This window comes from Schistocerca nitens, chromosome 2 (genome assembly GCF_023898315.1).
Source record: "Schistocerca nitens isolate TAMUIC-IGC-003100 chromosome 2, iqSchNite1.1, whole genome shotgun sequence".
Classification (NCBI taxonomy): domain Eukaryota; kingdom Metazoa; phylum Arthropoda; class Insecta; order Orthoptera; family Acrididae; genus Schistocerca; species Schistocerca nitens.
The window spans coordinates 661772860-661791547 of record NC_064615.1 but is presented as its reverse complement, the minus strand read 5'-3'; positions in this window follow the sequence as shown (position 1 = coordinate 661791547).

Below are 18688 nucleotides of genomic sequence, written 5' to 3'. Positions count from 1 at the left end.
GGTGAAGCAGCTGATAAAGAGTATTATTGTTTTATTTTTTAAAGTATGAGGTAAGAGATGTTTACCCGAACGACGAAATAGCTTTCAGGACATTTGAAGGAAAGAATGGAAGATTTGGGTTTAACGTCCCATCGACATCGAGGTCATTAGAGACGGGAGACAATGCCAGTGACTGAAGCATTTCATGCATGCAGCTTTATCAAATTAAAGATGGTGATAATCTAGTTAAGATAGAGTATCAGTGAAATCAGCCAAATATATTCATAGCTATCAGTCCCGAAAATACGATTCAGCTGCTGAACTTGACTTCAGTGACTTAATCAACGCCGGCCGGTGTGGCCGAGGGGTTAAAGGCGCTTCAGTCTAGAACCGCGCGACCGCTATGGTCGCAGGTTCGAATCCTGCATCGGGCATGGATGTGTGTGATGTCCTTAGGTTAGTTAGGTTTAAGTAGTTCTAAGTTCTAGGGGACTGATGACCTCAGATGTTAAGTCCCATAGTGCTCAGAGCCATTTTCGAACTTAATCAACCATACTGTTTCACTCAAAGCAACGAAAAATGATGGTAAAGAAACTCATGTACCAAGCAAAAAATTGTCCGGGTGCGAGTAGGACTTCGGCACTGAGGGTTCTGCACTAATTTTATTGTGTATTCAGACTGTTTATCCATTCCGAAATCTGGATCTGTGTAATAAAATGTAAAAATGGACGAGTGATTGCTGCACTCTATAATTTATAAGCCACAAAACGTTGAGTGCAACCACTTTCCGAATGGAAGGTAACCTGATGAAATTATTACTTATTTAATGTAATTTAATTTGTTATGTGTAACATATTACATCAATGTAGTTTATTTAAATATTATTTTGGAAAAATGCTTTCCTTCTATTAAACCCATTCATAAACTATAAATCTGCTAAATATGCGTAGGGAAAATTGCACAAGTAGTTTCACAGAGGATGGGAAAGTAAATGGGGGAGGGGGGGGGGTAGGATAACTTTGGTATGGTTCAGTCTGGAGTTCTCCATACCGTGAGCCTCGTGTCCTATCGAAAATGTGAGCTGTAGGTAATAAACAATTCGCCACTAAGAACAAGTAGAGTAAACAATTATAACACAACGAAACTGTTGAAATTTGTTTGGATTATGCTTTATTAGAAGGATCCTCCTCGAAGATGATCGTTTATTGCATTGCACCACCTGGCACTCACACAGCAAGGAAACGACGCAGGGCGGTGGGTCAGCCACCCTTAAGTCTCTCTGTGACGGTTTTTCTTTTGTCTTCTCCCCTACTCCATATCGCACGACGACGGAAACGGAAAGAGAGAGAGCTTGAAAATAAAACCAACAGCTATTTTAGCAGAAAGGCTCTTACCCAGAAAGAAACGGAAACATCTTTGCTCTCCGGAGAGCAAGGCTGTCGCCAACGCTTGAGCACAAAGAGGTGGTCTTGGCACGGTCCGCACGCGATTGCAGAGACATCCTGTTATGCTCGCGAAATCTCAGGACAGGGCGAAACCTTCGTATTCCAGAACTTCTCTAGTTTCCCAGAAGCTGTGGGTGCCACGTATATGCGATCGACGTATTCTCACTTGAGGTCAAGGATTTCTGTGACGAGTTTAATAAGTTTATGAGTGTGTAATAATTTCATTAGAGCTACTCTCACTAAAACTTCATGTAATTTTCCAAAAGTAAAACAGTTATCACCTAACATAAAACCTGAAAGCGTAAAATCGTCGAATTTGGCACGAATGCAATAGTGGCTAGTGTGAATAAATTTAAAAGTAAAAGCGTGTGGAAGCATTAACACCAATATGAATGTAGAAGCAATGCACACAGTCTTGAAGTATTATCTTTACTGGAAGAGAAAAATATAAATTGCAGACGGTACTGATGAGAAAAACATAGGATGAACATTTAGATAGAATGCTGAAAGCTTATAACGGTGGACATTCTTATCGAATAAAACTCATTCATGATTCAAAAAACTTTCAAAAAACATTGAAAAGAGCCAAATTATGGTTGATAATGATGGTACCTGATTTCAAATTAAGTCTCAGTGACAAAGTGCCATCGAATTTACCGTTCGTTTAAACAATTCTGGATGCAACCTGAATTGCAAAGGCATCTTGTTTTTGTAACATACACATTCATACTTTCATCTGTTGATGTCCTAACAGTTTAATTTACTTGAATATATGCAACAATTTTGATCGCTTATCAATGATGTATTCGTTATATTAGTGAAAAACAGCCAGACAGACTGAAAAAACTTTGATAGAAGAGGCTCTGCCATTTTAGAGTATATTAAAAAACAAAATGATGAGCAGGAAACCTTATTCAGTAAGGCAATTACAAACTAAATTAAAGATTAGGTTGGATTAGATTTACTTTCATTCCAATTGATCCGCAGTGAGGAGGTCCTCCTGGCAGTATAACATGTCAGAAAAACAAACAATACATGACAAATATTTACAACTAAAACAAATAAGCTAGTGTACCATTCCACAGGTCCCAAGTTGAATGATCGTCATTTTTTAATGAACACTATATGAAAGAGTCATTTTACAAATACTAATGCACTGAATTTAAAATAAAAAAGTTTATTTATTTATAAGGTAATAAACATGTAATACTACTACTATACAGTTAGTTTTACTAAGAAATTCATCAATGGAGTAGGAGTTGGCCACCAATAAATCCTTTAGGTTTCTCTTAAACTGAATTTCATTGGTTGTTAAGCTTTTTATGGCTGCTGGCAAGTTATTGAAAATGTGTGTTCCTGAATAATGCACACCTTTTTGTGCAAGACTAAGTGACGTTAAATCCTTGTGAAGATAATTCTTATTTCTAGTATTGATTCCATGACTCGAGCTGTTAGTTTGAAAAAGTGATATATTTTTAATGAGAAATTTTATTAAGGAATAAATATATTGGGAAGCAGTAGTTACTATCCCTAGTTCCTTAAACAGGATTCTGCAGGATGTTCTTGAGTTCACACCACATACAACTCTTACTGCACGCTTTTGTGCCTGGAAAACTTTAGATTGGCTTGATGAATTACCCCAAAAAATAATCCCTTATGGCATTATGGAATGAAAGTAAGCATAGTATGCCAGCTTTTTCATTTTTATATCCCCAATGTCTGATACAATTCGCATTGCAAATAGAGATTTGTTAAGACGCTTCAGCAGTTCTGTGGTGTGCTCCACCTAGTTGAATTTATTATCAAGCTGTAATCCCAAGAATTCAACACTGTCCACCTCTTCTATCTTCTTCTCATTGTATGTTAGACATATACTCGTGGGTCACCCCTTACAAGTTCTGAACTGCATGTAGTGTGTTTTTTCAAAGTTTAGTGACAAAGAATTGGCTAGGAACCAGTGATTAGTGTCCACAAATATTTTATTAGCTGCTCTTTCTAAGACTACACTTGATTTGCTATTTATTGCAATGTTTGTATCATCGGCAAACAAAACGAACTTGGCATCTGGTAATGTTGCTGATGAAAGGTCATTGATATACACAAGAAAAAGTAAGGGCCCCAAAATGGAACCTTGTGGGACCCCACATGTAATTAGTTCCCAGTTGGATGATGCCTGATAGCTTGATAGAAGTCCCTTTCCTAATAACACCCTTTGTTTCCAGCCTGAGATATAAGATTTGAACCATTTTGCCACATTTCCTGTTACACTATAATATTCTAATTTACTTAAAAGGATATTGTGATTTACACAGTCAAATGCCTTTCATAGATCACAAAATATACCAGTTGCCTGCAATTTTTTGTCTAATGAATTAAGCGAATTATTTTTCACTGTAAGTGTAGATAGCATTCTCAATATAAGAACCTTTTAGAAATCCAAACTGTGACGCTGACAGTATGTTATTTGAGATAAAATGGTTATAAAGCCGACTGTACATTAGTTTTCTAAAATTTTTGAGAATGCTGGCATCAGTGAAATTGGATGGAAATTTGAGGCTACTTCTTTATCTCCTTTCTTAAACAGTGGCTTAACTTCAAAGTATTTCCACCATCCAGGAAATTTTACACTTATAAACGACTGGTTACACAGATAGCTTAATTTGTTACTTAGCTCAGAATCACATTCTTTAATTAACATTTTAAAGATTTTATGATGGACATTATTTCTGCTGGGGAAGGGAGGGTCAAATTCATATTATGGAAGTTACTTGAAATGTTTGGTCTGAGGTATTCCATAGCAACATCTACCAAACCTGACAACCCCATCTTTTCAGTAACAGTTATAAAATGTTTGTTAAATAGTTCTGCAACACTATACATATCTGTCACCAATGTATCATTTACTCTTAATGCTATTTGTTCCTCTTCATATATGGTTCTACAGGTCTCCTCCTTCACTATATCCCATATTGTCTTTATTTTGCTATGTGATATGACTATCTTCTCCTTGTAATATATTTGCTTTGACATCCGTATTACAGTCTTCAATATTTTGCAGTATTTCTTGTTATGTGCTATAGCATCAACATTGGAACTGTTTCAGATTGACAGATACAGTTTTCTTTTTGTCTCTGTCATAGTAAGCCTCCAATCCTTGTAAAGGCTTGCCACTACCTCTCACCAAAGCAACAGACATCCATGAATTGCCTGTGACTACTTCATTTGTAGTACAAGAAAACGTAATCTTACAGCCAACAAACGTTATTGGCCCAGCTAATATCTCCTGTTGAGACGTTGGGTTTGGTGTCTCGTCAAAACTTAAAACAGTCTTGTAAACAGGCATTCTGCTCCTCCTAGAGTATCTCCTACGGCGGTACGGCATGGCTGTGTGCTGCGTGCTGCTGCCTGCAGTCCACTGACGCAGAAACAGGAAGCGCGCCCAGTCCCCAGCGCTGCTTATCACCGGCCGGATGTTGCGCAACCCATTCACGCCAACTTGATTATAGCGCGCCGCGGGCCTAGTAATACTAGGGCCCGTGGCTCCCAGCAGCCTCGCTCAGCGGCTAAGTCCCCTTCAAGGTCACCCGCCTCTAAGGCTTCTTTGTAGACTTTGCTCTAACCTTGGTAAGTTTTGGCGGAAAACAGTGTTCGAATAAGGTAAGCACTTTTTTAGCAAAAGTGATATATTTTTCATTCATGCCACGAGCACTGTAAACATCAGTCCAGTGAATGTCTCAGACGAGTGTCCTAAAATAATCAATTTTTGGCTTATTGATTACCCTCTTGAGCTCAGATTTAACAGATTTTATATCCTGTTCAGTATTAACATCTAACAGAAGGAACTGCATATCATGGTCTGAGAGGCCATTGACTATTGGTTTTGTAATATAATTTTGTTAATTGGACTTTTCTATAAAGGTATTATCAATGGCTGTTTGTGAGCAAGTGGATTAGATTAGATTAGATTAATACTAGTTCCATGGATCATGAATACGATATTTCGTAATGATGTGGAACGAGTCGAATTTTCCAATACATGACATAATTAGGTTAATTTAACAACATACTTAAGTTAATATAACAGCTTTATTTTATTGTGTTTTTTGTTTTTCTTTATTTTTTATTTTTATTTTATTTTTTTAAATATTTTTTTTCTTAATTTATATCTAAAAATTCCTCTATGGAGTAGAAGGAGTTGTCATTCAGAAATTCTTTTAATTTCTCATTAAATACTTGTTGGTTATCTGTCAGACTTTTGACACTATTTGGTAAGTGACCAAAGACTTTAGTGCCAGTATAATTCACCCCTTTCTGTGCCAAAGTTAGATTTAATCTTGAATAGTGAAGATCATCCTTTCTCCTAGTATTGTAGTTATGCACACTGCTATTTCTTTTGAATTGGGTTTGGTTGTTAATAACAAATTTCATAAGAGAGTATATATACTGAGAAGCTACTGTGAATATCCCTAGATCCTTAAATAAATGTCTGCAGGATGATCTTGGGTGGACTCCAGCTATTATTCTGATTACACGCTTTTGTGCAATAAATACTTTATTCCTCAGTGATGAATTACCCCAAAATATGATGCCATATGAAAGCAATGAGTGAAAATAGGCGTAGTAAGCTGATTTATCACCAAAATTTGCAATGACCCTTATTGCATAAGTAGCTGAACTCAAACGTTTCAGCAGATCATCAATGTGTTTCTTCCAATTTAATCTCTCATCAATGGACACACCTAAAAATTTGCAATATTCTACCTTAGCTATATTATTCTGATTAAGGTCTATATTTATTAATGGCGTCATACCATTCACTGTACGGAACTGTATGTACTGTATCTTATCAAAATTCAGTGAGAGTCCGTTTACAAGGAACCACTAAGTAATTTTCTGAAAGACATTATTGACAATTTCATCAGTTAATTCTTGTTTGTCAGGTGTGATTACTATACTTGTATCATCAGCAAAGAGAACTAACTTTGCCTCTTCGTGAATACAGAATGGCAAGTCATTAATATATAATAAGAACAACAAAGGACCCAAGACTGACCCTTGTGGAACCCCATTCTTGATAGTTCCCCAGTTTGAGGAATGTGCTGATCTTTGAATGTTACGAGAACTACTTATTTCAACTTTCTGCACTCTTCCAGTTAGGTATGAATTAAACCATTTGTGCACTGTCCCACTCATGCCACAATACTTGAGCTTGTCTAGCAGAATTTCATGATTTACACAATCAAAAGCCTTTGAGAGATCACAAAAAATCCCAATGGGTGGTGTTCGGTTATTCAGATCATTCAAAATTTGACTGGTGAAAGCATGTATGGCATTTTCTGTTGAAAAACCTTTCTGGAAACCAAACTGACATTTTGTTAGTACTTCATTTTTACAGATATGTGAAGCTACTCTTGAATACATTACTTTCTCAAAAATTTTGGATAAAGCTGTTAGAAGGGAGTTTGGACGGTAATTGTTGACATCAGATCCATCCCCCTTTTTATGCAAAGGTATAACAATAGCATATTTCAGTCTATCAGGGAAAATGCCCTGTTCCAGAGAGCTATTACACAGGTGGCTGAGAATCTTACTTATCTGTCGAGAACAAGCTTTTAGTATTTTGCTGGAAATGCCATCAATTCCATGTGAGTTTTTGCTTTTAAGCAAGTTTATTATTTTCCTAATTTCAGAGAGAGAAGTGGGTGAGATTTCAATTGTATCAATTTGCATAGGTATGGCCTCTTCCATTAACAGCCTAGCATCTTCTAATGAACACCTGGATCCTACTATATTCACAACATTTAGAAAATGATTATTAAAAATATTTTCAACTTCTGACTTTTTGTTCGTAAAGTTTTCATTCAATTTGATGGTAATACTGTCTTCCTCTGTTCTTGGTTGACCTGTTTCTCTTTTAATAATATTCCAAATTGTTTTAATTTTATTATCAGAGTTGCTGATTTCAGACATGATACACATACTCCTGGATTTTTTAATAACTTTTCTTAATATAACACAGTAGTTTTTATAATTTTTGATAGTTTCTGGGTCACTACTCTTTCTTGCTGTCAGATACATTTCCCTTTTCCGGTTACAAGATATTTTTATACCCTTAGTAAGCCATGGTTTGTTACAAGGTTTCTTACGAGTATATTTAACTATTTTCTTGGGGAAGCAGTTTTCAAATGCATTTACAAAAATGTCATGAAATAAATTATATTTTAAATTGGCATCAGGTTCACGGTACACCTCATCCCAGTCTAACTGCTGTAGGCTTTCCCTGAAATTTGCAATTGTTAAATCATTGACTGGACGTACTACTTTGGAGGACTGTTTAGTATTGCTGAATGGAGCTATGTCATATATTGTAACTAGCTGTGCACCATGATCAGAAAGACCATTCTCAACAGGCTGAGCATTTATCTGGTTAAACTTATCTTGGTCTATAAAGAAGTTATCTATCAGTGAGCTGCTATCCTTTACCACCCGAGTAGGAAAATCAATAACGGGTGTCAAATTGAAAGAACCGAGTAATACTTCAAGGTCATTTTTCCTGTTACCCTCTTTCAGAGAATCTACATTGAAGTCCCCACAAATAATAATTTGCTTCCCCCTGTCTGACAGATAGCACAACAAGGAGTCCAAATTTTTCAGAAATAGATGAAAATTTCCTGATGGGGACCTATATACAGTTACAATTATAAATGTGCCTTTATTTAATTTAAGCTCACAGGCACATGGTTCTATATGTTTCTCTACACAAAACTTTTTTGTTTCTATACTTTTTGCACAATGATAACTTTTGACATATATGGCAACTCCTCCTTTCTCCATATTTTCTCTCATTACATGTGCAGAGAGCTTATATCCACTTACATTTACCTTATCCATATCAGTAACAATGTGATGCTCAGACAGGCATAGTATATCTCCCTAGGGGGGAACTTTACAGTTGGAATTAAGTTAGTGTTACTAACTCAAATAAGTTCTTACTGGGAGAGTCGTTAAGGAAATCTACATTGAATTCACCAGCAACTACTATTTCTTTGTTTTTGGTTGTTAAATGGGCCAGTACAGCTTCAATGTGGTTTAAAAACGGATTAAAGTTACCTGCAGGTGCTCGATATACACTTAACATTATGAAGGATTTTTTTGTGAAACTCTACTTCTGTTGCACATGCTTCCATATGCTATTCTAGGCAAAATTTATGAATGTCTATAGACGAATGTTGAAAATTAGGTGGACTGATAAGGTAAGGAATGAGGAGGTTCTACGCAGAATCGGAGAGGAAAGGAATATGTGGAAAACACTGATAAGGAGAAGGGAATAATGATAGGACATCTGCTAAGACATGAGGGAATGACTTCCATGGTACTAGAGGGAGCTGTAGAGGGCAAAAACTGTAGAGGAAGACAGAGATTGGAATACGTCAAGCAAATAATTGAGGACGTAGGTTGCAAGTGCTACTCTGAGATGAAGAGGTTAGCACAGGAAAGGAATTCGTGGCGGGCCGCATCAAACCAGTCAGTAGACTGATGACAACAAAAAAAAAAAAAAAAAAGTTCTTAAATTTATGAAAGTTCTCGATGAATGTGGCAACTCCTACTTTCTCCATTTCTTATCTACAAAAGTGAGATGCTAACCTAAACCCTGTAACACTTAAAAGTTCTATACCAGTGGTGACATGATGTTCAGAGATTCAGATTATGTCAGCTGGGTTTGAAGACTGTAATTCATCTATGCAGATAGTTAATTCATTAATTTTATTTCTCGGTCCTCTAATATTTTGATGCAATAAAGATAGCTGACATTTCACACTGACTGAGTTAAAATTGGGTAGAGTTAAAATATCTCATGACTGTTGAAAATTCTTAACCAATAGCTGTTTATGCTGATGTAATAAGCTAGAATTATGTTTTTTTGGTTTCTTTCTTGAACTGAAGGTTTGTCTCAGTTCTAACCTCTCTTAAAATTTGCTTTCTTTCTGTCCTCCCTACTCTAAAAAAGGGTCTTTTCTGAACCCTATAGCCGGCCTGAGTGGCCGAGCGGTTCTAGGCGCCACAGTCTGGAACCGCGCGACCACTACGGTCGCAGGTTCGAATCCTGCCTCGGGCATGGATGTGTGTGATGTCTTTAGGTAAGTTAGGTTTAAGTAGTTCTAAGTTCTAGGGGACTGATGACCTCAGAAGTTAAGTCCCATAGCAAAAAAGAAAACACCCTAACCCTATAACCAGTGGTATTTTACCACACATGACATTGCCTCCCCCCTTTAACTTTCCTGCTTTTCCTCAGCCAATTTACCCTTCCCCTTCCTGTTGAGGTGAAAGCCATGCCTAGTATAATCCCACCTATTGAGAGAATCAACAAGAACCACACCAATGTGTGACCCTGCACTTGACATAAGCAGCCGTTCCAGCTCCAAATTAACTGTCTTGACAGAAGAGTTCAAATGGGGTCGGTCATGGCGCCCAAGAACAGATACAAACTCAACACTAGTATATCTCGATGCTGATGCAATCTTTACCAGGTCACACTCTATACTGTACCCAGGATCTCTGTCCCACCCACCATAACCACGGTGTCTTCCATAGTGAAATCTTTGCAAAGTGATCCTAAATCCTCCGTCACCTGCTCCAGACCAGCATTAGGTTTAAAAAAATTGGTGTCCTTGTATTCTGATCCTAGTTCATCCTGTAAAAGTTGGCCCACACCTCTTCCATGGGAACTACCGAACAAAAACACTTTCTTTCTCTTTACTGATTTCCCCACATTCTTACTTTTCAATTTGCTGCTGAAAGTTTGTTGTGCCCTGTCTACACCTGCAACTGCTTGAGGCTCACTAGCTTGTAACTGAAGCAACAGGTCAAATCTATTTTCCACATTCACCATAAAGCTGTCAGACAAAGTTCTAGGCCTGTTCCTCCTGTTGCCTGTTGCCACTTCCCACCTCTCTTTACCCTTCTCCCTCCTTAACCTGTCAAGATCTCCCCTGGCCTTGTCTAACTCAGCCTGAAGGGCAGCAATTTTCCCCTCCTGTTCTAGTATCTTCCTATCTCTACTACAAATCCTACAAAACCACTGATGAGCCTCATTTACTTCCCCTATTCCCACGCCACTACAGTCACCCACATGGAAAAAACTACAGCACCCGTCACACCAAAGCCCCGACCTAACAATTCTACGGAAAGTCAAGCACTTTTCACTCATGGTAAACGTAATAGTTTATTAAGAATAATTACAGATAAAAACGACAAAATAGTTCCACAAATTTGGCCTGTACGCAACTGTGTGTAAACAAAAACAACAGTGCAAAGTTTCTGAAACAACAACTTAAACTTTACGCTACTCTCCGGAAATGCTAGTTATATAATGAAGAGGTACGCTAACTTAAATTGCTGGAGAGAGCAAGGAAAAACTAAACGAAATTCTATAGATGTGCTGCAGCAAAACGTAAACAGAAAATACGACTGTACGATCTTTTCGCGTTTTCTGCTATATTACGCAAAGAAAAATGAAACCTTTAAAGGCACACTAATACACTTATTTACCACGTAATCAGTTCCAAACTATATGTTTTATAATCTAAAATGACTTATCTTTACGAGAACACCAAAACTCGCGCTAGTCGTCTGTCTGCAGGGCTGCCAACATTGTCATAACTCATGTAAGCTCATTTAAGTTGGCTGTGGAACAGTTGATTGTCACTTTCCAACTCTGACTTCAATAAGGAGGTCCGTGTTGAGCCAGTAATGAAAAAGTAAATGTGCAATGAATATCTTATAAGCATAATCTCTGTTCACAGAGCATGTTTGAAAAACCATCCCTTCTACATCTACATTTATACTCCGTAAGCCACCCAACGGTGTGTGAGAAATCTAATGTTACTAGTGCACTGTAACAACCTGACAGTGAAGCGTGGCCGTGCATGTTGGCTGTGATCATAGATACTGTAACAGATAAGTTTATCTGCCCTTAATACATGTAGAATGCATGTGCATACATCGTGGTTTGTAGGCCTGCTAGAGAAATTCACTATTTTTAAAAAATTAAGTAATGCTTCAGACTTGGTTATCTATGATCATGTGGTAAACCAAGTGTTATCAATAAAGAAAGTAATTTGGTGTGTGTCTGTGTGAGATAGTTCATGTACCTTATATCCGTGTATTTGAATACGCATTCTTATACCACTTTCTTTGGCGCTTCGGTGAACATTGTTAAGCTGCCTTCCAACGCCCACAATAAGTCGTGTAACATGATACTTTCTGTATTTCGGATGGGTGTTGTCCGCTTGTGTAACGGTTACCTAAACTTGGAAGTTGTCATTAAATTTAGTTGCTATCAATGTAATTAATTTTGCTCATAAGATTGTTCGTTAAACCTGCTTGCTGCCAGGCCTAGTTTGTGTGACTTTTTCTTGCTTTTAGGAACTGTATGTGTCCGGTAATTGTAATATAATTGTATACATTGTTAAAATCTGTTTGTAATGAATTGAGCATTTTCAAGTTTTCTTAAGGTTGTGAGAATTGTGATCTTTTTAACAGGTTTTACTTTTAAATTGTAATGATAATATTGTTGGTATGTAATATACTGTATTCCATGGAACAACAAATGATGACATATGCGGGCCACCTTCCAAGTGTTTTCGTTAAATCTATCCCAAGTCTAGTTGTGAGGTGTCGACCGCTGCTCATTAATTCCAATTTTTTTTTAGCATTGAATCTGTTTATTTATTTTGTAGCGGTGATGTTAACAGTTCTGTGTTAAGGTATTTGTTTTGCATTTTTGTGTCATTTTCTTCATTGGTATAAAAACAATGAAAACTAGAGCAAGGGCAGGACTGGACAAGACTGTAGAAGTAGCTCCAAAAGAGGTTTCGGAAAATTTCAGACAAAGTGCAGAAAATTGTTATCAAAATTATGACGTCAGGGAACTTTCGAACTATACAGTGAATAATCAGCGTGCGGCCTATTATTTGCATGATGTACTGCAGGGAACTCGACGCATTTCAGAAGGGCAAAATGTCATGATATAATCCGATTTTGTTGTGAGAGATTCAGTTATTACTTCTACTTCTACAGAGCAAAGTAAGTTGTTATTGCCCTCTTTCAGTAATAATGTTACTCAGTTAACACTAGCTCAATTTGATGAGGCTAAAACATCTAATGACGAACTTCGTGGCGTGGTCAAATAATCTAGTAGTAAACAGAAACAAAATTTCTGGGAAAGAACTACAAATCGTTTCGCGACTAGACAAATGACAATTTAAAACGTAAATTCTAGGAAATATCAGAACTGGTGAAAACGCAGGTACACAAGGAACTCAAGTCTGATATTGATAATCTTGAGTCCAGACTTCATCACGTACAGTCTGTTGATAATCTTGAGTTCAGACTTGACCATGTACAGTCTGTTGATATTATTGAGACGTCACAAAAAGAACTACAAATAGAGGAATTAGCGCAAGACTTCGAGCCATTACAGTTACAGGCTAACACTGGACTTTCAAAGACGCGAACTCAGTTGATGACAGTTTCGAATCGAACAACTATCCGAGAGAGTGATGCAAACAAACAATGAGTCAGGTAAAAGGTCAGATGGCACTCAGCCGGTTCCGTTTGCTGATACAGAAGAATTTCAGTCTTTACGACGTTTTAGAGAAGGGATGATGATGATTAATCAGCAAAATAAACGTGACGTGAGAAAGATACACCAAGGGCATCAAAGAAAAGAGTGGTCGCTGTAACTGTACCAGTAGGTTAAATAATAATCACGCTGTAAATCACAATGAACACACTAATTTTGGAAATGCTGATCATTTCTCTCGTGAACGTGATATGTTTGCAGGACACAATGACTGGAATGCGTGTTGCGGTATGAGAGAAAACACACCCGTTCATATGGTTTTGATTAAAAACATTTTCTCACACTCAGGAAAGTTAAAATTTTCCTCAGTACCAGCAATGAAATTCACCCATGGGAGTGGTTGCAACAGTATTACTATCCTTAACCACCAATATGGTCAATTGGTCACAAACTTGAATTCATTTGCAGTTATCTCAAAGGAGAACCTGCTGTGAGAATGAGATCGATAACACGTGAGTGTCACACCTTCTGTGAATTTTATCACGCTTTCTTGTCCGCTTTCTGGACTGAAGCACTTCAAGATCTCATGAAACACTGACAATGTTGAGTGTTTATGGAAAAAGTTCAAGGCAGTCGTAAAATTCGTTTTAGATAGGTACGTGCCAAGTAAAACTGTGAGGGACGGGAAAAACCCACCGTGGTTCAACAACAAAGTTAGGAAACTACTGCGAAAGCAAAGAGAGCTTCACTGCAAGTTCAGACGCAGTCAAAACCTCTCAGACAAACAGAAGCTAAACGATGTCAAAGTTAGCGTAACGAGGGCTATGCGTGAAGCGTTCAGTGAATTAGAAAGTAAAATTCTTTGTACTGACTTGACAGAAAATCCTAGGAAGTTCTGGTCTTACGTTAAATCAGTAAGTGGCTCGAAAAAGCATATCCAGACACTCTGGGATGATGATGGCATTGAAACAGAGGATGGCACGCGTCAATCTGAAATACTAAACACCTTTTTCCAAAGCTGTTTCACAGAGGAAGACCGCACTGCAGTTCCTTCTCTAAATCCTCGCACAAACGAAAAAAATGGCTGACATCGAAATAAGTGTGCCGGCCGCGGTGGTCTAGCGGTTCTAGGCGCTCAGTCAGGAACCGCGCGACTGCTACGGTCGCAGGTTCGAATCCTGCCTCGGGCATGGATGTGTGTGATGTCCTTAGGTTAGTTAGGTTTAAGTAGTTCTACGTTCTAGGGGACTTATGACCACAGATGTTGAGTCCCATAGTGCTCAGAGCCATTTGAAATAAGTGTCCAAGGAATAGAAAAGCAACTTGAATCACTCAACAGAGGAAAGTCCACTGGACCTGATGGGATACCAATTCGACTCTACACAGAGTACGCGAAAGAACTTGCCCCCCTTCTAACAGCCGTGTACCGCAAATCTCTAGAGGAACGGAGGGTTCCAAATGATTGGGAAAGAGCACAGGTAGTCCCAGTCCTCAAGAAGGGTCGTCGAGCAGATGCGCAAAACTGTAGACCTATACCTCTGACGTCGATCTGTTGCAGAATTTTAGAACATGTTTTTTGACCGCGTATCATGTCGTTTCTGGAAACCCAGAATCTACTCTGTAGAAATCAACATGGATTCCGGAAACAGCGATCGTGTGAGACCCAACTCGCTTTATTTGTTCATGAGACCCAGAAAATATTAGATCCAGGCTCCCAGGTAGATGCTATTTTCCTAGACTTCCGGAAGGCGTTCGATACAGTTCCGCACTGTCGCCTGATGAACAAAGTAAGAGCCTACGGAATATCAGACCAGCTGTGTGGATGGATTGAAGAGTTTTTAGCAAACAAAACACAGCATGTTGTTCTCAATGGAGAGACGTCTACAGAAGTTAAAGTAACCTCTGGCGTGCCACAGGAGAGTGTTATGGGACCATTGCTTTTCACAATGTATATAAATGACCTAGTAGATAGTGTCAGAAGTTCCATGCGGCTTTTCGCGGATGATGCTATAGTATACAGAGAAGTTGCAGCATTAGAAAATTGTAGCAAAATGCAGAAAGATCTGAGGCGGATAGACACTTGGTGCAGGGAGTGGAAACTGACCCTTAACATAGACAAATGTATTGCGAATACATAGAAAGAAGGATCCTTTATTGTATGATTATATGATAGCAGAACAAACACTGGTAGCAGTTACTTCTGTAAAATATCTGGGAGTGTGCGTACGGAACGATTTGAAGTGGAATAATCATATAAAATTAATTGTTGGTAAGGCGGGTACCAGGTTGAGATTCATTGGGAGAGTCCTTAGGTGGCTTACAAAACACTCGTTCGACCTATACTTGAGTATTGCTCATCAATGTGGGATCCATACCAGGTCGGGTTGACGGAGGGGATAGAGAAGATCCAAAGAAGAGCGGCGCGTTTCGTCACAGGGTTATTTGGTAAGCGTGATAGCGTTACGGAGATGTTTAGCAAACTCAAGTTGCAGACTCTGCAAGAGAGGCTCTCTGCATCGCGGTGTAGCTTGCTGTCCAGGTTTCGAGAGGGTGCGTTTCTGGATGAGGTATCGAATATATAGCTTCCCCCTACTTATACCTCCCGAGGAGATCACGAATGTAAAATTAGAGAGATTCGAGCGCGCACTGAGGCTTTCCGGCAGTCGTTCTTCCCGCGAACCATACGCGACTGGAACAGGAAAGGAAAGTAATGACAGTGGCACGTAAAGTGCCCTCCACCACACTCCGTTGGGAGGCTTGCGGAGTATAAATGTAGATGTAGATGTAGAAACATGATATTATTATGACAAGAATTATGAATAATCGAATTTCTCAACTTCTATTCAGTACTTTGAAAACATGATGCGGATGAACGGATATTGAACTAATCCGTGCAGTCCTTCGGAATAAATTCACATTTGTTTGACTAAATTATCAATCAGATTACGCCACATAATTTTGACAGGACGTTGGAAGGGTGACTTGGAAGCTTTCGAAGCTCTTTTGAAAGAGTTAGAATTTGTCAATAATGATAACACACACAGAAAAAATAATAACCAGTATTGTGAAAATTACTGTCCGCGGCGTAACCGTAAACGTTGAAGAAATTCGCATGAACGGTGTGATAAGTGACATGACGAAGACAAGCATGATGTGATACATCAGCCCTACAATACAGATTATAGACGCTCGAGAAATGATTCTAGTGTCCTTCGGAATCGCGGATTGCGTGAACATAGAAGTTATGGGAATGAAGAGAATTTTAGACGCAGTGGTAATGATAAAGTAAACGAAATTGGGGTGACAGAACAAGTTTTTATTCCGAACGTGGTGCACAGATTATAGAAATCATAGCATAATGCCCACGGGAAAGTAACATTCATGTAAGACGAAATAATTATTATGACAAATCAAATCAAAATCGACGTGAAAGTAGGAATTCTAATTCTAAGAGTGGTGCAACTATATAAATCAGACCGCCCAATCCACGCAACAACTTCAGGCAAGACGCACCGACACAAAAATGACTTGCAGTCACGCCTGCAAATCCCGTTTACAGATGCCAACACCCTACAGATGAACCATATTAGCTTTATAGGTTTTGATGACATTTGAGACATATTGTTACAAGAAAATGACGACGGTGAAAATTCCACTTGTAAAAATTTCCTTAGGAAATGTTTCACTCTCCGCTGTACTTGATTCTAGTAGCGCAGTATTGGGATTACTCAAACAGTGTTTGGTAAATGCATGCAGTCATCTGCTTGTCCAACTTGGCCACTATTAGGAACTTAACTGAAAGGAGTGATTCAAGGAAAGAGTGTAGATGAGCCAGATCTCTTTACTTTTCATGTGTCAGGGTCACAAGTTTTCTGCAAGTTTTCTAATCGTTTCTCGTTTGTCAACAGAAGCAATTTTTGGCGTAGAGTTTCCACGTGAATATAAAACGATTTTAAATTATTGCGAGGCCGAAGTAATGTTACATGGAAATCATGTACCTGTAACGCTTAAATTTCAAGGATGTTTGACAAAGGAAGATGAAGATGCGAACTGTTTTCGCTCGCACACATTGAAATTATCTGACGTTTGCATGAATGACATAACAACATTTCATTGTGAATCTGCATAATTTACTAGCACAGAGCAGTTAATTTAGAAGAATGTACACAGAAATGAAGTAGATTCTCACTGAGGCACAAATGAGTTAGTCGAAATTTTAAAATCACATTCTGAAGCTGTTTTCTCACACGACAGGAACTATAGGTAATTTTCTTTATGAATTCAAAGTTAAGGAACATAGCAAATTTTTTGTACCACCTTCCCGTTGACATACAGAGAAAAAGTTAAACAAGAGATGCAATCGATGCTGGATCAGCGAATGATCGAGCACATTGTGAATTAATACAACAGCCCGTTACACGTTGTTAAAAAGAAGGATGATTCTGTTGGTCTTGTTCTCGATTCCAGATAGATCAACACTCTAATACAACTCGAAACAGATCAACCACAAACACTAGACGAATTACTGTAGAAATTTCATGGTGTAAAGGTAATGTCTTCTCTACAGTTATGACCTAACTTTTGACAAATCGAATTACACCCTGAATCTATGAAATATACAGCCTTTATCTATTTTGGAAACTGCTACACATTTCGAAAATTACCATTTGGTCCAGTGTTTCATCTGTTGCATTTATCCGAGCTCTGAATGCTATCTTACCAAAGCATTTGAAAGACAGGATCATTTTGACCGCTGAAAATTCGTGGATAGAACACAACCGAGAAAACTATTACAGACATTTCTTGAAATTTGAATTACAGTCAAGTTAGAAAAACCAGAATCTGGTAAAACGCAAATTAAATTTCTTTGTAACATTATCCCTACGAAAGATATCTCATCCAGTCCAGAAAAATTGAAAGCAATTGGAGAAATGTCTGTACCTACAAACTATCGACAACTTAGAGGACTCTTAGGCCTTCTGAATTTTTATCGACGTTTCATTAACTTACCCAGCTTGTTTACATCTAGACGAAGTGAACTCACAGGTAACAATATAGTCTAGGAATGGTATGATCTCACCCAGACCAAATATGATGCACTGCTTAATGCACACATATTATCACATCGTTATTTATCTCTTGATTTTTGCCATCGACGGTTAGCTCAAAATCTGATATGGTTGCACACTTGTTTCAAGAAATTGTAGAAAATGGCATTCTTACACATAAAAGTATAGTTTTTGCCAGTCGAGTGTTAACCAAAGTTGAACGTAACTATTCTGTCATGCCATAGGCTGGGCATTTGTAAAATTTGGTTACGTTCTGCAAGGTACATATCAATCAATGGGCACATCAGTTTCTTATTACAGCTAAACTAAATCATGATCTTTTAGGACTTGGGTCTTTTTCCTTCAGAAATTCAGTTTCATTGTGATTTACATTCTGGGTTCAGAAAAAAGTTATTGCTGATGCACTTTCACGCGCATCTATTGTTTTAGTCCAGAATAATGAAGAAGGCTCCAAATAAAATAATATTAATTTGTCATACATGCAAAAGTAGTCTCTAAAAACTTCATTCCATCTTCATTAAGTGATGTTGTTCATGAACAAGAGGAAGATCCAATCGGGAAAGACATAAAAGAGAAATGGGAACACAAATCAAATACTGTGATAAGGAAGT